At 34.7% G+C, this 19,201-nt stretch overlaps 1 protein-coding gene across 1 annotated transcript in view; it reads left to right on the top strand.

The window, feature by feature from the left end:
* Positions 1 to 19,201, top strand: part of LOC124363745 (teneurin-3-like) — an 807,778-nt gene that overhangs the window by 157,320 nt on the left and 631,257 nt on the right. The gene's annotated exons all lie outside the window — the stretch shown is intronic.

Raw genomic sequence — 19,201 nt, 5'->3', positions numbered from 1 at the left:
GCAGTTCTAATGGGAGACATTCGACTACCTGCTACTAATTACATTGTGAGCTCGTAACGTACCCGTGTCCCCGGTAACATTCTGGTACATGTTGTGACCGACCGAGCCTTATGCTATCTAACAATATCCCTGTACTGATATGATAGCATCGCGCTACAATTTAATCGCAGTTCTAATGGGAGACATTCGACTACCTGCTACTAATTACATTGTGAGCTCGTAACGTACCCGTGTCCCCGGTAACATTCTGGTACATGTTGTGACCGACCGAGCCTTATGCTATCTAACAATATCCCTGTACTGATATGATAGCATCGCGCTACAATTTAATCGCAGTTCTAATGGGAGACATTCGACTACCTGCTACTAATTACATTGTGAGCTCGTAACGTACCCGTGTCCCCGGTAACATTCTGGTACATGTTGTGACCGACCGAGCCTTATGCTATCTAACAATACCCCTGTACTGATATGATAGCATCGCGCTACAATTTAATCGCAGTTCTAATGGGAGACATTCGACTACCTGCTACTAATTACATTGTGAGCTCGTAACGTACCCGTGTCCCCGGTAACATTCTGGTACATGTTGTGACCGACCGAGCCTTATGCTATCTAACAATATCCCTGTACTGATATGATAGCATCGCGCTACAATTTAATCGCAGTTCTAATGGGAGACATTCGACTACCTGCTACTAATTACATTGTGAGCTCGTAACGTACCCGTGTCCCCGGTAACATTCTGGTACATGTTGTGACCGACCGAGCCTTATGCTATCTAACAATATCCCTGTACTGATATGATAGCATCGCGCTACAATTTAATCGCAGTTCTAATGGGAGACATTCGACTACCTGCTACTAATTACATTGTGAGCTCGTAACGTACCCGTGTCCCCGGTAACATTCTGGTACATGTTGTGACCGACCGAGCCTTATGCTATCTAACAATACCCGTGTACTGATATGATAGCATCGCGCTACAATTTAATCGCAGTTCTAATGGGAGACATTCGACTACCTGCTACTAATTACATTGTGAGCTCGTAACGTACCCGTGTCCCCGGTAACATTCTGGTACATGTTGTGACCGACCGAGCCTTATGCTATCTAACAATACCCGTGTGTACTGATATGATAGCATCGCGCTACAATTTAATCGCAGTTCTAATGGGAGACATTCGACTACCTGCTACTAATTACATTGTGAGCTCGTAACGTACCCGTGTCCCCGGTAACATTCTGGTACATGTTGTGACCGACCGAGCCTTATGCTATCTAACAATATCCCTGTACTGATATGATAGCATCGCGCTACAATTTAATCGCAGTTCTAATGGGAGACATTCGACTACCTGCTACTAATTACATTGTGAGCCCGTAACGTACCCGTGTCCCCGGTAACATTCTGGTACATGTTGTGACCGACCGAGCCTTATGCTATCTAACAATATCCCTGTACTGATATGATAGCATCGCGCTACAATTTAATCGCAGTTCTAATGGGAGACATTCGACTACCTGCTACTAATTACATTGTGAGCTCGTAACGTACCCGTGTCCCCGGTAACATTCTGGTACATGTTGTGACCTACCGAGCCTTATGCTATCTAACAATATCCCTGTACTGATATGATAGCATCGCGCTACAATTTAATCGCAGTTCTAATGGGAGACATTCGACTACCTGCTACTAATTACATTGTGAGCTCGTAACGTACCCGTGTCCCCGGTAACATTCTGGTACATGTTGTGACCTACCGAGCCTTATGCTATCTAACAATATCCCTGTACTGATATGATAGCATCGCGCTACAATTTAATCACAGTTCTAATGGGAGACATTCGACTACCTGCTACTAATTACATTGTGAGCCCGTAACGTACCCGTGTCCCCGGTAACATTCTGGTACATGTTGTGACCTACCGAGCCTTATGCTATCTATCAATACCCGTGTACTGATATGATAGCATCGCGCTACAATTTAATCGCAGTTCTAATGGGAGACATTCGACTACCTGCTACTAATTACATTGTGAGCCCGTAACGTACCCGTGTCCCCGGTAACATTCTGGTACACGTTGTGACTGACTGGGTCTAATTTATTTATTTTATTTTATAATAACCCTGACTTGAAAGAATTACCTATAGTCTTGAAATTTAGTATTGATTTTCATTTCTACGAGTAGATTTTCATTCTCGTATATTAGTAACCTCCAGTAAATGTATGTTCTTGCAGGTGATTTTATGTCACGTAACTAAGCTATGTTGCGGAGGGCTGATTCAATGGAAGTGTTAGCTCCTGTTCACTTTCCTCCTTATTTGTGCAGCGTCAGGAATTTGACGCGGTCTTAGAATCGACTCCTGAAATCTGGAGTCATCCTAAAAGAAGTCTGGATATATTCTAAAAATTCGCTGACGAAGAAGCTTTAAATAAACTCTTTACTTTGTTTCTATGTCGGAGACACCTAAACTACGAAAAATAGTGTAATATTAGTGTAAATTTATCCTTATTGTTTCATCACGTGCACATTTTAGTGTTTTACGATGTCTTTGACAAAATGTCTTTTTTACACGTGACATATCTCTATAGACGACGATTATAAAAATTCCAGAGTCAAGTCTGTGGCGCTGCACTAAGAGGAAGGTAAACAGGAGCAAATCTAAAAATTCACATTGAATCAACCCTTTCCACTATAGATATCCCTAAACCGACTTTTCAATGTTTAAGAGCACAAAAATCAAGGTAGGAGTATATCAGGGGTACCATTAAATTTATCTTACTTCTTTTGAAAGATTAGAAATATTTACAAGCATTGATAAGAATAATAAATAAGCAGCCAAACAACAAAGCAACAAAGTAACAAGTATTCAGTGAAAGTCCTTTTGAGGACGTTAAGAAAAGCCTTTGAATCTAATGGAGTATGTACATCACTACGTATCATAATAAGGATAGAACAAAGTTATTACTTCGTACTCACACTTTATACCTAATAACATTTTATATTTAAAACTGAAAGTATACATTTTACAATACAATTAAAGTTTTCCCTCTCAAAGTACCTCTAATATACTTTTTCTGAAACATTTAACTGCAAGTTATTTCTAATGATTTTAAACCAGTTAAAAATGTATTTATTGTGCGATGTTCTCGTGGTCATAACAGTTTCCCTTAAGACCAGTTCTAAAATGTCTGCTAAAGCTCAGCAAAATTCCATCAAGTGACGCACCATCATCGAACTCAGTGTTGTTTATAATTATCATTATGACTTCATAGTTGCCTGGAATATTGAAAGTCTATAAAGTAATTTCGTTGTGACAATATCATGTGGACTCAGTGACAGATAGACAATACAATAAATGCAAAATTGTAATTAACGTTCTGCCAAAAACCGCTCAGACTATATATTTTTTTATTGTTTGAACAACATTTTTATCAACCTATATGTTGACAAATGAGGTATACGCTCACTTTTCCCGCATTGTAATGATATTACTTTTGCACCAAATAAATTAATACACAATGTTCTATTTTAAATACTTATATTGGCATTAGACAAAACTGTCAATGGACAGTGAATATGTATGCAGGCCTTAAAATATGAACGTTTTTAGGTTACGTAGTTCTCGAGATATCGTGTGGATATATTACACATGGACAGAAATTAAATTTTTCAGCTTCTCAAGAGTGGATGTGAGGTTTTGCTTACGCTCGGCCAACAAGGATCACACAAAATCCATTACTGATTCCTAATATACGAATTTGTAGTCTATCACTGTTGTAGTTCTTTCCAATAACTCCCCTTGTAATCAAATACCTGTAATAGGTAATACAATATAATAGGTACTGGTGGAATGTTTTATCGACCGAGGACCTGGAAGTTGCGAAGGACTGAAAGGGTCGAGTTTCCAGCACAATTCTCACAACAGCCCTTGTCCAAGTTCACAAGTGTGCAGCTGTGAGTCGGCCAGTTCAGTTTATCTTGGACAAGTTTCGTATTCAGGTGTTCGAGATTAAAATAGTTCCAATCTTTAGCACTTCTTTCAAACTCAACTTGAATAAAGTTCTACAGTAGATTCTGTCGTGTACAGTAGGTGTTTATATGACCAGCAGAAAAATAGTGTCAAGTTACACAGTGTTCGAAAAAATATGGGGAAATATTTTGGCATTTAGTTAAATAGGTGAAAATAAACAAAATTGTTCATCTATCAATAAGGTTTATTTAGGCTTTTCTATGATAATAGTTTAAAAAAAACCACGACTCGATAATATTATGAGTGTTTTGGTGTTTTAATTTTAGCATACGTGTGTACTGTATTAGAATTTTAGGGAAATAAAAAATATGATACGTTTTAATGTGGTATTCTTTTAAGGTTTTAAAGCAAGAAAATAAACTATTTAATTTGTTATGAACAGTGATAAATTACGGAATAAATGTTTTTACCATTCTCGCGCAATCCTCTTCAGCCAAAGAAGCTTTAATTTATTATTTTCTTCAAATTGCATTTTATTTCTCGTAGGTTTTTCATAAAATTGTGCTTTGAAATTATGTCGACTATAGTTATAAGTGAACTTAAGGGATTGGACTTCTCTTTCGTTAGAAGAATTCTCTCAACGTCTTCAATATGATACCAAAATCATTGTTACTGTCAATAATATGAAATTTGTTATAGATATTGTTAAAAAAAAAATCCTTAAAACCAAAATACTCTGGTAATATATATCTATTTTTTACTTCCCTTTGCGTTGTTTCGATTATAGTTATGAGTGAACTTTAGGGATTCGTCTTCTTTTTCCCAAGAAGAATCCTCTCTTCCTCTTGAATATTATATAACAATCTTTGTTACTGTCAATTATATGAAACACCACAAAAGCTCTGAAAAAAAATATCTTGGGAATGTGTATTTTCTACTCTTATCCTTATGAAACGCTTCTTTTGTAGTTTATGTCCTTAGCCAACTTAAATTCTTAACTATCCTACCCTTCAAATTTGGCTGATCACAAAATTTAGCTAACCCAAAATTTTTCTATTCTTATAAATTTATTATCACTCCATCCCAGAGGCCTCTGTGCGAAATCGTCACCCAACCAAAGGCAATTACCGAATTAAATAGTATAAAGGTCAGAAGCAATACCATTTATTTCAACCCCAGTACGTACCAGTAATTTATTTAACTCCTGGTCCCTAAATTAACAAGTCCCAACATTCGGCTGCTTACTCACAATCATAACCAAATGTATCGTCCCACCTGCCCCTCATCCCCTCCCGCCATCGTATTTCATGATTAACTGACCCTCAGAGTCTGAGAGAGGCACCCTCGCGAGTTATTAGATGCCGTCAACTTAACACCTCCCCCTCCCCCTCCCCCACCCCAACATTTACGTTTCCACACGTGACAAATAGCTCATCTCATGTTTTACTCAGTCCTGCCTCTTAAGATTTGCTGCTGCTCTCCGCCACCGAACCACTTCCCCTGCAGTACATTAGTTACCACGATGTGTTATTTTAATAGGGTTTGAAATGTACGATTAGCAATATTTAATGCAGTCTTTGTAAATGGTAATGGTGATAGGCTGAGCGTTAGCGATGCCTATCACTTGAGGGACTGGACAAATTTCATTCATGTCCGTCTGTCCACGTGATATTTCAATAATGAACTTACCTATAGACATTTTCAAAAAACTTTATTTCTATATAGGCAGCATAAAGTTCGATGAAAGTGTATGGTTCTCAATTGACTTTCACTGAGAATGGAAATCCTGATTGATTCCTCAAGATTGTGAAATCTACAGTATTAATCTCACTTTTTGTAATCCTATAAGTCAAATATTGTTTTGAAATCTTCCTCTCCCACCAATATTTTAAAGTGATGACACTTTTTCCAAGCCACTAGCAGTACCATTAGGGTACATTTCATAGAATTTGTTTGCATTCTTTGACATTTTCTCGTCTGTGGTTCATTCTGTAAGAGAATAGAAAGTATTTCGAATTTTTCGGCCACATTTTCATAACCTGCTTTTCGTCTTGACAGTTTGCATATTTTTATCTTTGCATATTACAAAGATTTGTATGTACATTTAAGTTTTGTAAACGGATCTCTCATTAAGATTAGCTTCAGCCCCACGGCTCTCATATGTAAAGAGTTTGCTTGTTCTGACTGCTTTGTAGTTGGGAGATTCAGATTCAACTTTAAAACACTTTTGGCTGATCATTCAAAGCTATCATTTTTACTTGAAATGGTAAGAACATTAATTATTTCAACGCCTAAATTCCTAAAACTGCTCCGTACATATACGTACATATGTCGTGTTCGTGTGTTTTGTCGTGTATATGTACATTTGGCTACAGAGGGTTTAGTCTGTTTGAAGTTAAAGTAATACTTGAGAAGGCGAGATGTAATTTACATTGTAAAATCACAAAACATGGAGGAACCCTTACTAAGGAATAAATCGATCGCTAGCCACGCTTATTTTGGTGGAGGTCGAAATGGAAAGGTATCAAAAGGGTTAAACATATGAAACATATTTTTAAATTATATTTGTCACCTTGATACACGTAAAATCGACCATCAGAAAAATTATAAATAGGTATATCATCGCCAGACAAGTAACGAAAGAGACTGAAATTTGGCATTTTGAGGGTCTGTATATGCTCAGTTGATTTTAATGTTTTTACGTCGGTGTAGGGTGGTTAGCTTTAAGCATGTCTCGCTAAGAAAAGGATGATTTGAAAAATAAAACAATTACCACTTCATATATTTTAACCCTTTTGAAACCTTCATATTTTGACCTCAACCAAAAATACCGCGGCTGAAAATAAAAAAACTATGGAGCTTGTGACTTTGGGTTCGTAGTACGTTTTATCATCCAATTAACTTTCAGACTCTATAACTGCTCAGTTTTGGCATAATGAAAACTATTTCCATCTCAGTTTGACTCTGAAGACAGTCCTTTTGAAAGTTCACAAGTGCAGATCTAAGTGTCAGACGGTTCTCTTTGGCTCGGGTAAGTTTGGTGCACAGGTGTTCGAGATGAAAATAGTTCAAATTCTGTTCCACTTATTGAGTACGATTACAGAGTGTTTAACTATTTTTGATCCCCATTCCTTTGAAGTGACTCGAGTTTTATGATGAATATTAAACAAAATATGGACAATAATAAAAGTTTTCACTTGCAATGTTTCTCGTTGTGTCGTCAAATTAGCAAGCAACTGAATTTTGTATCGTATCAGGATATTGAAAAATGTAAATAATTTTACCATTTTTATTTATTTATAACATTCAATTGAGTACTTATGGTATTTAATTCAACTTGCATTTTAAATTATACAAACTGATAATGAACATTATGAGGAATTACAAAAGTTCAATCCAGTAAGAAAGCAAATTTGAGGTAGATTTTGCACTGTCGCTTTATATTACCTTAATGGCATGGCGTGTCATGGTGATGAATATGGATATTGTGTTAGGATAGATATTTGACTCGTTTTTGTCCAAGAACCGTCTATAATTTTTGTGTTTATGTTTTTTATTTTGTTAATGTAACTTTTAATAACACATTAAAAAACTCAATTAGCCTAATTTAATTTAACCGTAAGAACATTGATATATGTAACTAAGAGAATTGTTAATTGTGACTAATCGTTGATAAATTATAATTGTGACTATTGATTGTTAATTATGGTGATTGTTATATAACTCTGTATATAAAGTGTCTTTGATGTATGCAATCAGTACTAAAATACGTAGGCCATGTTAATAAACTTTACACACTACAGGAAATAGTAAATCTTCTACGAAACCCAGATGATAAGGTGTAATGCATATAAAACGTGATATATAATACTTTCAATGCATCAATAATATTTATATCCAGTTGCAGTACTAAGACGTACAACGTTCAATGCAACGTTTGGATGGTTCTATACAATACCTCAATATCTCTTGTATAAGTTGACAAGTTTGCTGATGTTTTGACAGTTCAGCTCTCGGACAAATTTTGTATTCAGGTATTAAGTGTTCGACGTGTTTTCAGAACCTTGATATTTGAACTTTCCCGTTCTTACTGAAATGGTTTTATTAGTTTGTCGATGGCACTAAGATTTGTATTTGTCCATGAATTAATATTATGAAAATGTTCGTTAATATTACTGTACAAGTGACAAGTGAATATAAACTATATTATATAATGTACTACATTTTTGTAATATTTATAGCTTTTTCCCTATAACATAAAATATAGTAAAGTAAAGATGTCTTATTTTACCAGGCGAAGTTAGGGCTAAGAAGCTCTCTCTAACACTTAACCTTGGGACCAACGGCTTAAAGGTGACTTCCGAACCACCACCAATGGCCGGGCAGGCGGGCTGCTTGCAAGGACAGGATCGCTCAGCAGTCCTATCCAAGCAGCAGCCACGCTTGACATTGCTTGATCTGGTTATCTTGCATAACCGTTGTACCCACTACACTGCGACATTCACTGATATATTATTTCCCTTTCAAAATAATTTATTTTCCATTTGTAGTTTTATACATAATTCTTGATTGAATACATTGGAACTGGCCGCATACTGATAGATGAGGTTGTATAACCTGTGATTGCTTGTCCCTGAATGGTCGGAGCAATTCAAGATGCCCCTTTAAGCCAGAATTGAACATAGCATGATCTCGTAGGAGCGTTCCTCCTTCCCACATACTTATGAATGTTTCTAGTGTTAGCCTCGCAGGTGGAGTCACTCATTGTCGACCAGGCTCCATGGTGTGCCTCCCTCTTTCTCAAAAGATTAATTTACTGTTGGATACTCTACGAGGTGTGGTCAAGATTCCCCTCGTTCCGCGAATAAATGGAAATTTCCCGTTTTGTTCTTCCCCTTCGCCCATATTTCTAAGTTGTACTCCGCCTTGTGAATTTAACTTCTGTCCAGTTACCAGACAGTGTTTCAATCTCTCTAGGAAAAGGAGATTTCTGTCCTTGAGCCGCGCGGTGTGGCAGGTAAAGACAACAGGAGAATCTGGCAATAAACCCACCAATATGTACCCACTTCCCATATGTATACCTCTCCCTCTCCTACCCAAAAAGTGCTTAATTCGATTATGTATATACATTTTGGTCTCCGAGACCAGTTTGAATCGGATTTGTTATTCAGTAATAAATCTCTTAATCACTTTTTGGTTCGCTTCGAACCGTATTAAGTTAAGTAATAATCTCTCTACCTCACTCATTGTTCCTCTCGTGCCGGATTGTTGTGATTGTTGTATTTAACGCTAGGGAGAGTTGATTAACAAATCTTCACCTTATTTACATATATAGAGTCAAAGGTGCGATATTAGAAAATGTAAGCTAGTTAGCTTATGTTACCGCGTATTCGAACAATGTAATATTACTTTTTTCAAGCAAAAGGTTCAAGTTAGATTGAATAGAACATTTTGATGAACCAATGTGTTATATGCAATCTTTTTTTACTTGTAACAAAGTACATATTATCAATCATAAGATTTTAGTAATGAAATAGTTAACTCAATATATAAAAAGTTAATAGGAATGAAAATATTTGCAGACAACTACAGACCAATAACTTTTTGGGGAATAATTGGACATTAAAATGTATGAGGACGAATATAATTGTGTTAAATTATCTTTTAGTTGTTTTGATACGTCAAGATTAGTTACTGAAAAACGTAACTTACAGAATTTAAAACATATATTGAACAATTTTATGTGTATTTTAGGCCTATTGACACCACTTAGGTGATGCTTTTGGGGAATAATTGGACATTAAGATGTATGAAGAACGAATATAATTGTGTTAAATTATTTTTTAGTTGTTTTTATACGTCAAGATTAATTTCATGAATGATACATACTGAAAAACATGGCTTATACTATTTTAAATATACATTGAACAATTTTATGTGTATTTTAGGCCTATTGACAGCACTTAAGTGATGTTCCTTCCGAATCCAATTAACTGGGAGCTAGGTTGGGCGAGGCCACCGGTGTCCTGTAATATGGTGGGAGATTGTCCTAGCTCTGATTGTCTCAGCTGGCCTGCCTGATATCACCTCTCTATTGTTCTAACTGATTGGACGTGTTGACCATGTGTAACCTACGTGTGGACGGAGATATCCCGGCGTGCGTTCATTACTGAGCAAATCTTATAGGTTAAGATAATGAGATCGGTTTAAACAAGTAAAAGCTCATTACGCTAAGATAGGGATAAAAACAAAACTGAGCTGAGGGGAGGCCCTATCAAAGTTACTGACTTAGATGTCATTTTTTATTATTACACTTTGAAAGAGCATTGAAGAAGAAAACACTTGATACCATCTTGATCTCACTGCTACCTAACTGAAAATGTTGAGAATTCTCTTATTATTTTACGTTTTGAGGTTTTGTTATTTGGTTGGTTTTTTTCTATTCACGGTATTGGGTTGATTTTTTCACTTCTGTACATGTTTAAATTTATGTTTTAATATTCGGTGCGTGAATATGTGTTCAGTAGCCAGGATAAAATTTGTATTTTATAGCTATCGTGTTGACTTTCTGGCTCTGTATCTAGTTCTATGACGGGATAATAACTATTAATTATGTGTGACTGTTGAGTTTAGCTCGATTTTTTATTCCTATTAGTTATAGCGTCCGGAGTCCGAAGCTGCCACAGAATTAACTCTTGGAATCTGGAGTCATATTCGTCTGAACGTCTGAACAGATCAAAAAGGTCGGCCACGAAGAAGCCGATGATGTCAAAATGGAATTTATACACCAGAAAAACCTAGACTACATAACTTGGTAGGCAACATTATCAGTTGGGCGATTCCAGACGCGCTGCTCTAAGAGGAAGGTGAACTGGAGGTGAACGTTTCAGGATGGACATTGAATAAAACCTTTTCACAATAGCTACGTTATGTATTATTTATGTGTCTGTTAGTAAGTATTCAGTGCAACAAGGTTAACAACGTTATATAATCTCAGAAAAAATATCGTTTAATTTTTAACCCTTTCTTACCCATTTGACCACTAAATATTGATAGGGCTGACGATTAACTTGTACCTTACAAAAATTTCGTTTATTAATAGTAATAAAAACGATAAAGGACATAGAATGTGTGTTTTTAATCTGTGTGTTTTTACGAAGAAGCCTATGATGTCAAAATGGAATTTATAAACCAGAAAAACCTAGACTACATAACTTGATAGGCAACATTATCAGTTGCGCGATAACAGACACGCTGCTTTAAGAGGAAGGTGAACTGGAGGTGAACGTTTCAAGATGGACATTGAATAAAACCTTTTCACAATAGCTACGTTATGTGTGATTTATGTGTCTGTTAGTAAGTATTCAGTGTAACAAGGTTAACAACATTATATAATCTCAGACAAAATATCGTTTCATAATTTAATCCCTTCATACCCATTTGACCACTATAAATACTAATAGGGCTGACGATTAACTTGTTCCTTACGAAAATGTCCTCTATTGATATTAAGAAAAACGATAAAGAACATAAAATTTGTGTTTTTAATCTGTGTGTTTTTAGAGTCTATTTTGGCTTTCGGCTCCCGACTAGATATTGTGCAGCCATCAAAATGTCGGTTCGCGTTTGATTTATTGCAACATTTAATAATTGCGTAAACATACAAAAGTTCCATGTGAATTTCATGAATAGTTTGAAGACTAATCATATTTGACATCTGAAAAAACTTTGTTTAATATTTTGTTTGTGTATAACAATATAAGACGTAATTTCAATCAGAAACTGGGTTGTCTAAGATAACCTTGGTAATATGTATCTAATTATCTAGATAGTTCGAATATCAAGTTCATATCCATTTCACCTTCCACTTAGAGCAGCGTCTAACGCTTTGACAGATTTGGCTCCTGGAATCTGGAATCTACATCCATCCGACGGATCCAAAACAGTCGGTGACGAAGAAGTTCAAAGTCGAACTCCCTACATTGTTTCGACGTCAGCTACACTATAAAAAACACTTTGAAGTGACAGTATCATATACTGATATTCTTTCTCTCATAAATTACAATAGCGAATATATCTTCACATCTTTTCATGCGCTGTGTTTTAATGTTAAAGTTTCTAGAATATTTTAGGATTTTTTAGTCCTTTATAATGTCTTGAGGTGTTCCAAATCCACACTATTTATTCAGAAGTGAAGATCTCATTTTCGGCTTTCAAATGAACTTTATTATTATTTTTCATCCTTATGACAAGAAGCGTAGACAATTTCACCCAGCCAATATTATAAGGACCGTTTCGCTGCTTCCAAAGTGACAGGACATTTTGGATGGGTTAGTTTGGGGGTAGGATTGATGCCGAGACTCACGAGGAAAACTTTAGGCCACAAATCTCAAGTGATGTCTCCTAGGAAGAACGAAAAGTCAAGCTATGAACCAGCCTCTCCAGTCAATTCAGGCAGGGGATGGCACACCCTTATGTCTAGGCTGGCAAAAACCTTTGACTATTATGGAACGAACCCTACCAACTCCAACAGCCATCCCCCACAGTAGATTATACATATCGATTTACCCTTGCACTCCAAGAATCTCGACATTTGCGGAAAGTGATGTGCCGCTCCTGAAGATCCATAGGGTTGCCCAGAGTTAGGTGACACATCGGTTTTAGCTGTACCCAGTGTGGAATCAACTGGAGGGTAAAAATCAACCAGAAATGAATTCTCTGGCGATTCCATAGGTTACCCATAAATCATATACTGCTGAAGCAGATGTCATATTTTTAAGCTTGACCTCCAAACACAAATACAAACTGTACAGAATGGAACTAGGTTTGTAAAGTCTACAAACTGTTGTTTGTGGTAAAGACATATAAAGGCCTGTATTACATTAGGTAGAAACTCAAATAATTTTGAGTTTATCAATATCAGATGATCTGAACAAATAATAATAAATATTAACAAGACCATTTCAAACTGATTACGTGTAAACAATTTCAGCCTTCGATTGCCATTATGTGGGAAAAATTTCATCTCCGATTAACGAGTTACTTCGTTTTACCCGGGCATACCTTCCTTATATACATGTTTCAAAGCTGTCTTTATAAAGGGCCAAAAACCTCCTGAACTTACTGGCATAATTACAATACCTGATAATTACATGGCTAAACTACTGTAGAATTAGGCCAATAAAATAAAGTCCATATCCAGTATAATACTATAACAAAAAAATTACATCATATTCAAGTACCACAGCAACTGTCTTGTGTCAAGCGATATGACGGCAGACAACCGCTATATTTGTTCCACTTTTATGTGTTTCTCGACATTATATGACACATGTTACAAAATATTGAACAAGTAACACGGAAAATATTACCTTTAGTGGTATATGGATGTAATGTTAGTAAAACATTGACAATTCAATTCAATTTAACGTTATATTGTGTACATATTGCGATAAAATAAAGTAAATAACCAGTATTACTACAAAACATAATACTTCACATTGTTTAAAAGTACCACAGCAACTGTCTATGTCAAACAATTTGACGGCAGACAACCGCTATATTATTGTTCCTCTTTTATGTTTTTCCTGACATTATATGACACATGTTACACAATGTTGAACAACTAACACACTGAAGTTATTGCATTTAGTGTTATATAGACATTATATTAGTATAGCAATGACAATTCAATAACAGTTTTAACATTTTTATTACGTAAATGAATTGTTATTCTTGAGCGTAGATGTTTGTTAATTTTAATTGAAAGAAGTGGCTTATGTTTGAAATATATAATTCTTTCTCATAAACATTTCCTTAAAATTTATTAAAACACAACCTTTATTTGTATAATTATATATTTACATCGCTTAGAATATAAACTCAAAACCTATATTAAATATTAAGTTGGGATTAATATAAATTTCTTAATTATTTAAACTTTATTACTCATATTTATGCATATGGAATATTCAATATTAAATTAAAATTTAATTGAGTATAATTCTTAACTTTGTCACTTATAATAGTAATTATAAATATGCTGCGTAAATGTTGGAATTGTGGTTTTCGTTCAAAATAGATTATAAACTGTGTTTTTTAATTGTAATAACATTTGGTTAAAAACGGAATTATTTGATTATAGTTTTATAATGTATAGCTCTCTAACGTAATTGTGTACATTTTAATTTTATTTAATATTACTAAAAGATAAATAAACAAATATGTTTAAATGCTATTCTGGTAGCGTATATACCAACAAATACGGATCTACCAGAAACCCGATTTTAAGTAACATTTCCTGGAAATTGAACGTGTTTGGTGGTATCAGTTTTGTTTAAATGAAAGATAATTTTACTACATAAATAAACTATTTTATTTACTACAGATAAATAACATATAATTTTGGTTAATGTGGTTGTTCATTTGGTTAGCAAAAACCTAATTGTACCACAGGAAGTACATATAGTTTGTCTTTACTTTCTGACAATTTTATTTTATCTGTGTTACAAAACAATACATCGTATGTAAAACAAATAAAAGTGTATGTATGCCAAAGTGCCCAACAATGTAGAGGAGTACAATGAAAGAAGCAAAATTAAAAAAAATATTTATAATTTTTAACTCAAATACTGGAAGGCCCAGTTATGTCGAAAAACAATTTTTACCTGATATGGCCAAAATATAGCCTGATAACTAAATGCCAAATCTACATTGACCGTGTGCCAGGGCCTTAACTGTTTGAAAAAACTTACCAAGATAATGATTTAAATTTATGTCCAAATTACATGGTGAAGAATACCTCCTAGGATTTCTCGAGAGGTACCACGTCATCTAGACGTATCACCTTTCTGTACCCGGTCACTAAGGGGTGTGCAAGAAAGAAGGTTTTCTACCCCTTCTCAGTTATCTCCTTTGCCCTTCCTTTAGCCACCCTTTTCCAGATCTCAGGTAGACAATTAATGTTTTAATCGATAGTGACATTCATCACGTTTCCATTGTCAATTTCATTACATTCAAATAATTACAACGTACGGTCTCAGTATATTTATTGCGTTTCAACGGCAATGTAAATCGTTTTTTAAATTAAGACACAAAACTTCACTCCATGAGGAGGTCCTTGTTGTGGAACAACCAAAGCTCATGTACTACTTAAGAAAATACACCACTTCAACGATGTAACACGTTTCCTGTAAAATCTCTGATCAAAAAGGTATCTATAACTTTTTTCCGCTTTACTTAATAGAAAATAGACACCAAATATTACTTACTGGAAACTACATATGTTACTTATTGAAAAATATCATACAGTTACGCATCCGCTATACTTTGTTTGTTCACTAACTGTGTTTATTCTCTTCGTAATGCCTTTTTCTCGTATCTTATTACAAATCTTTTGTGCTTTTTTAAACCCTCTTTAATAGGCATTCCTTTCGTCTATTAAAAAGCCTTTATGCCTTTTTTCGTACCTTTAATCAGACGTAAATATAATATTAACGTTTTTAATTATTTGGTTAGCATACATATTTTTATATCAATATATTCTAGTTTGGCCTATTTACACGGTCCATTTTTGAGCCACATCGTTGTGAGATGAGTGTTAGAAAAGTATACCACTTGGGGACTGAAAAGTTTTAATTTATGTCCGCAAGATATTTTGAAAACGAAGAGACCAATATACTTGAAGCATAAGGCTTCATTCTAAATAGTAAATCTATTTCAGTAATTTACAACATGAGATTTAGCTAAACGTTAGCAAGCATTATTACTATTATATTAACAAAAAATTGCATAATAAATCGATTCGAAAAGACAGAGAACAATGACGTATAGTCATTTGTGAAACAAATCCACTCTATTTACTTCATGTTTAACTTGCAAGTTTTAAGGCAAAAGAATTCAAAGGAGTAATCGATGATGACGTGATTGCCAATTAATATAACCACCTGCAAGAATAGTTGCACAAATAAATATACCAATAACGGTCTAAATAATGTGTGAACCTAGAAGAGTATGAGAAAAACACAAAGCTAATGGAACAGTAAACAAGGAACTAAGGTGTCTAAAGAGGTTTCGCGGCGCGGATATGACTTGTCATCCAGTTGTCTCGTATTGTTATGCGGAAAGTTTGGCGAACGAGAGAGAACAAGTTTCTATGTGTTCCACAAAGCCCGCAGGCGCTCTGCGCGTAGTCACCTTGTAATACGATATCTCGGCTTAATGTTTCATGTTTCGTTATTAAAATCGTTTGTCATCAACTTCTGTTATTTTATCAATCAATCCTGTGTAGACTATTTGCTTGAACTTCTGTGCCGTTTTGAATGTAACACCATAGTAGAATAATAACAGGATTAGTTCAGGTATGTGACAAATTAATCATCGTTTGACTTTTGCTGTCCTTTTTGCCCCGAATTGTGTGTAAATACACAAGAAAATTGGTTAATGCCATGCCAAATTCATTCAGAACAAAATCAAAATTGATCCCAACACTGAAATAAGACAATACATGGAAATCTTTTGTGATTCATGAATTTTGAAATGTCCTCCTTTGTGTACTTTTTTTTTAAACAATTTTCCTTGTATTTATAAACAATAGCCTATGAGGTAAGAAAGAATAAGCCAAACCATTCTGAGTAAATGGCTTCGTTGAATTTACATGTGATACAAATAGCTAGAAAAGGAAGTTGACAGCCCATTCAGTAATGGAAAAATATGCACAATTTCATTTACGTAGCTCAATACAATATCGATATGTCCGTACAACAAATATCTCTGTAAATATTTCTTACATAGAAATGAAGCTTGATCCCAATTTTAAGTCTACAATACTGTCTTCTAGTAGATATTTTGAATTAAAATTATCGAGAATTCCACACAAAATTATCTGTGTGAATTTTTCTTGTATAGAGATGAAGCTTGATATACAATTTCCGGTCTGTAACTCTGTCCTCTATTACATATTTTGAACTATTGTTCAGACAGATGCATAAGAGAACTTCGATAACTCCCAGAGGGATATGATTTACTAACTCACAGCAAATTACAAACAATATACCTCAACTGTTACCCTCACAAGTCACGTACATTATTAGTATTATTATTCAATTCAAAGTAAGGATAGATAATCACTAATTGGTTAGTATGAAAACATCCACCGTAATTTAGTTAAACAAACCAACTGTCTAACGTAACGTGTAGTGCTTATTTCAAGCACAAGAGTGCTTGTTTTCCATTGATGAGGAAGGCCATAATTCTGACATGGAGAAATCTGAAAAATAAAAAAGTGATCTTGACGGCTGAGAGGTAATTTGAGTTGTATAGCAAAATATCGAGTTAAGCAATTATTGCCTCTGGTTATGTGTCGAAATATTTCAACAACTCTGGTCTTCTCAGAACAGTGTAATTAGTCCGTGTTACGTGTCGGCTTTTATATAACATGAATTGTGTTGTTCGACTGTTTTAGGATTCTCTTTGGTGGAACAAATGTCGAGGTGTCGTGGAGAATCAGGTGGTCTACTCGTCATTAGTTTGTTATCAGCTTCCTTAAATGTTGTGTATCTTGCTTCTTTTCTCATTAGCTTTAATGTGTTCAGCTGATAATTAGAAGTGTATCGCTTTAAAATTCCAACAGAAAACAAAACTGTTTGTCTGAGGAGTGAAATACGAGTAACCCTTATTTTGGACGTACATACAACAAAAAGGGGTGGGTTTTCATATTTTGCATCAGTTGTGATTCAAACTGCAAATAATGTATTTCCTAAAAAAATTTCCAAATGTATTTTTATTTTGATGGTAACTATTAACAATTTGGCATTTAGTGATTAAAATGAAATGAAAAATTTTGAAAACTGTCTTTGCATGGTACTTTTTAGGATGTTGTAGTAATTTTAATTGTAATTATTGTAATTACGTAATTGCCTGTTGATTCACTAAACATAAATGTTCAAACGCGACATTAAAGAGCACTGAAGGTGCCAATGGCATTAGTCCACGTGCGCGAAATACCTTGCGAAGGGCGCAAAAATTAAATTATCTGCAGCCCCTTTGTCCAGAAATTGGCTGCCATCAAATTGTCATTCAGATGGGTTGGTAATTAAATAAGGGCATGCATGGCCCTTGTAAGGGCACCCGCCACCTGGGAGACGGTGGCAAGTGTCATTTACAAACAAGGCATATGAATCATGAGTCATTTGCAAACAAGTCATATGAAACAAGAATCATTTACAAATAAGTCATATGAATAATGAGTCATTTACAAATAAGTCATATGAATTATGAGTCATTTACAAACAATTCATATGAATTATGAGTCATTTACAAACAATTCATATGAATCATGAGTCATTTACAAACAAGTCATATGAATCATGAGTCATTTACAAACAAGTCATATGAATCATGAGTCATTTACAAACAAGTCTTATGAATCATGAGTCATTTACAAACAAGTCTTATGAATCATGAGTCATTTACAAACAAGTCATATGAATCATGAGTTATTTACAAACAAGTCATATGGCAGTTGCTCAAACTGAAAATGACACTCTGGCCTATTTTTTGGCTTTAATTTCTGTTTTCCAAAATTCTTCAAAATATATTCCAAAAGTTTGCTGGATTTCTGATAATTTTTTACGGCACACATGGTTAGCTACTGAGCCGTAGTATAATAAAAGAAACAGAACTGCTTTAGATCTGATACAGTACCATTAACTATGTTTAGTCTTTTAATTTTCCTTATATTTTCTTAAATTCTACGGTTACTCCTTCTAAGCAAACTAAGAATTAATGGAGTTGTTCTCGAAAGGTAATACTTTTTTTTATATTTCCAAGTGTATAAACAAACGAACAGTAACTTTGTACTACGAAATTCCTGAGGTGGATAACCGAACACAGAAACGCCTTACTTAGTGCCACACTTAGCATTGGCAAATGTCAGAAAAGTATTTAACAACTGTCCCCTCTCTACACCATTAAAAACAAGCTGAAAATAAATAAGTTTTATAATTATAATTTTTATAATTTACCACATATTGTTGATAATTAAAGATTATTTATACGATAGAGGCTATACATCAGATGGATTTTAGTTAAACATAGAGGTTTTTATTTTGGTAATAATGTAATCATCTTCATATCGCTTTATAAATATCCTATAGTAATATTAAATGCAAGTTGTTGTTATTTAACTAACTGCCTTCAATAATACAGTACATCGCGTCCAAT

This window comes from Homalodisca vitripennis, chromosome 5 (assembly GCF_021130785.1).
Source record: "Homalodisca vitripennis isolate AUS2020 chromosome 5, UT_GWSS_2.1, whole genome shotgun sequence".
Lineage (NCBI taxonomy): Eukaryota > Metazoa > Arthropoda > Insecta > Hemiptera > Cicadellidae > Homalodisca > Homalodisca vitripennis.
This window is presented reverse-complemented; position numbering and strand designations above follow the sequence as displayed.